Source organism: Fukomys damarensis, unplaced genomic scaffold (assembly GCF_012274545.1).
Source record: "Fukomys damarensis isolate Sample0158 unplaced genomic scaffold, DMR_v1.0_HiC HiC_scaffold_39, whole genome shotgun sequence".
Classification (NCBI taxonomy): Eukaryota; Metazoa; Chordata; class Mammalia; order Rodentia; family Bathyergidae; genus Fukomys; species Fukomys damarensis.
Genome location: NW_022900951.1, coordinates 19,708,239 through 19,711,762, shown reverse-complemented (window position 1 = coordinate 19,711,762; position 3,524 = coordinate 19,708,239).

Genomic DNA, 3,524 nt, shown 5'->3' with positions numbered 1-3,524 from the left:
AATTTTATACTTTTTTTCTTTTTTTTTTTTTTTTTTTTTTTTTTTTTTTTACACAGGGTATCACTATATAGTCTAGGTGCCTTCAAACTCCAAATCCTCCTACCTCAGCCTCTTGAGTGCTGGGACCACAAGTGTGCGCTACCAAGCCTGGCTTATTTCTAATCTTTTATAACAAAACAACCACACAAACTAAAGTATAGTTTAAAAAAATAAGGAAGGCCAGGCACCTCTCTAGTCCCTTGTGTTTTAGTTACTTCCTCATTGTTGAGCCACAATACCCAACACCCACAACTCTAAGGAGGACAGGTTTATTTTGGCTCACAGTTTGTAGAGGTTGAAGTCTACTGTTGGCTATCTCCAAGGCAGGGCAGCATAGCAGGGGGACTTGGCAGAGAGCAGCTCATGGCATGGTGGCAGGAAGCAGAGAGGGATCAAGGGAGGAGGAGGGAGACAGACCCTTCCAGGCCACGCCCCCAGTGACCACCTCCTCCAACCAGGCTTCACCTCCCAGCATCACATTTAGCTATAACCTCAGTGGACTACTCCACTGAAGAGTATCACACACCCATGATCCAGTCCCCTCCCAAGCCCCACCTATGAGCTCATGAGGCTTTGGGGGGCATCTAAATGTAAAACATAACACCCTGCTACGCGGGAGGTGGAGGTAGGAAGATACCTTGAGGCCCAGGAGTGGAGCCAGCCTAGGTAACAATGAGACCATATTTGTTTGTTTGTTTATTTTGTTTTGTTTTGTTTCAATTGGTGATTTAACCCAGATCCTCATGCATGCTAAGCAAGTGCTCTCCCACTTCCACTTAGTTATACTCCCAGCCCAAAGCCCTATTTTTTAAAAAAATAAGTAAGGGGCCAGGGATGTAGCTCAGTGGCATCGCTCCTCCCTGGCAAGCCCAAGAAGGTTAAGAGAAAGAACAGATGGCCACCATCTGCCGAGAGAGAGAGAGAGAGAGAGAGAGAGAGAGAGAGAGAGAGGGAGGGAGAGAGGGAGGGAGAGAGGGAGGGAGAGGAAGGAAGGAGGGGACGCCCTTCCAACTATTTTCCAGGTCAAGAAACACCTGACTGCACACAGTGGTGCACACCTATAATCCCAGCTACTGAGAAGGCTGAGGCAGGAGCATCCCAATTTTGAGTACAGCTTGAGCAGTTTAGCGAGATCCTGTCTCACAATAAAAAGGACTGGGGATGGAGTTCAGCGGTAGAGTGCTACTGGGTTCAATTCCCAGTCAAACAAAACAAAACAACTGTGCCAGTCACTCCAAGAGCCCCACCAAGTGCTGTGTCACAATGACAAGCCCCCCACAGGCAGCTACTCCTTCTATAGTAATGGCTTCCTCCTGTGTCTTTACAGTGTTTTTCTCAAAGTGTCCATTAGTATTCATCATAGTTTCACCCACCTCTTAACAACTTTATTTATTTATTTTTGGTACTGGGGATCGAACTCGGGACCTTGTGTTTTTGAGGCAGGTGGCAGAACTGCTGAGCTAAATCCCTGGCCCCACTGTTTAAAAACTTTGATGTCTTTTTAAATCCACCAAAATTCTGTCTCTAAAAGCTCTGTACCAGGGCTGGTGAGGGAACCAGCCACTGTTCTTCCAAGGGTACTTCTTGGCAGATTTGGTCAGAATCTGCAGTTCTTTTTCAGCGGAATGTTTACTTGACTCCCAAAGTCCTTTCATTTCTAGTTTCCATTGCTCTTATTTGCCTTCCCTGCTCATTCCTTCCTGCCTCTCGGTCTTTTCTGTAAACAGGGCAGTTTTGGCTGTTGTGCACTGTGCACTGTCTGATGCTCCCCCCCACCCCCTGTCACCTCGGGATCTTGCCAACGACATGCCTGAGGGAATGTGCTTGGGCCACACAGTTGCTTGTTTTGTGGGTGGTTTAGCCCCTGCTGTGTCCTTGCAGTTTGTTCTCATCAGGGGCAGCAGAGCAAGTCAGTCCTCGCCAACCTTCTGGGGACAGCGTTGTCAGCATGTCCCAAAGCCCAAAGCACGACACACTGTGCATGTTGTGCCTGGTGGTGCAGGAACAAGGAATACACCTAAAGGGCTCGGAAACAACCGGATCTGCTCATTCAGAACTGGTCTCAGGCCTGTCCTCCAGCTCAAAACACTCAAGGAGAACCCAGACTGCAGAGCTGGGATAACACCTCCACATTTTTTTTTTCCGGTACTGAGGATCAAAGTCAGGACCTTGGGCTTGCAAGGCAGGTGTGGTGCCACTGAGCTAAATCCCCTGGCCCCACCCCCACATTTTCATACTCAAGGGATTCTCCAAAGTGGATATAAAAGCTTCATGAAAGCTTTCCTCTTGTTAGGTGAGCCGGTGCACACTGCCTATCACTTCAGCACTCAGGAGGCTGAGGCATGAGATCCAGAATTCCCAAAAGTTTGAGGCCAGCCTGGGCTGCATAGTGAGTTCATGCCAGCCTGAACTGTGTATTGAGACCCTGTCTCAAAAAACAAAATAAAACAAGCTTTCTTGATAGCCCTGGGCCTTTAAGGCTAAACTCTGAGGATGAGAAAATAGTTGTGGGGTAACTCACTCTGGTACTTAACTTTCTTGTGTACTGTACTTCACCAGTCGGCATGTAGTTATTTCCCTCTAAACACAATTTTTCAAATAGCTCACTTGTCACAAGCTCTTCGTGTTTCCTTTTATTTTTGCCCATGTTCTCAGTCACTAGCTATGCCAGCAGGGTCCCGGATGGGAGCTGTGTAAACGGCACCACCTATAAATCCCAAAGCCTTCCTGTATCAAACACAGTACAAGACCCCACTTTTCCAGGGGCTGCCTTTTAACCCAGGAAGACAAGAGATGCTGATATAAGGAATGTAGGACAAAACCCCTTTCCACTGCAAAGCTCAGTTACTGCTTTCCTGGAGAACACAGAGCTATTGTTTTGCAGGTAGCCTACAAATTCTCTTGGAAAACTTGGCTCTTAAACATTAGTCTATAGTAGTCTTATCAACTATCATTTTCATTATTGTAGAAATTAGTGGGTTTAGGAATGTAGGTCAACATAATGAGTAATACAAGAGGTTCGCATGTGTAAGGAGAAAATTTTTTCTTTGCCTCATTTTTCAATCCTTGAGAAAGCCCGTTTACTTCTTCTCCCTGGTAGTTTGAGAGCCACCCATTGTTTCTCTACTATAGAAGTGCTGTTAACACAGGGCCACAAACTTATCAGATCTGTCCCCATGTCATACTTCATGTTTGCAAGTTTCCATTTATTTCCCCAACTCCCCATGACAAATGTGCCATCTTTGCTAAGGAGCTGCAGGGTGGCTTAGTGGCAGGGCACTTGCCTTGTCCGTGTGAGGCCCTGGGTTCTGTCTCGATAAAAAAAAAAAAAAAAAGTATTTGGCCCCAGCACTCGGGAGGTTGAGGCAGGAGGATCACCAGAAGTTCAAGAGCAGTCCGGGCTACGTAGTCAGTTCAGGACCAGTCTGAACTACAAAGGGAGCTGCTGCCTTAAAAACAAATTGGGGGCCAGGGATAGCCACCAC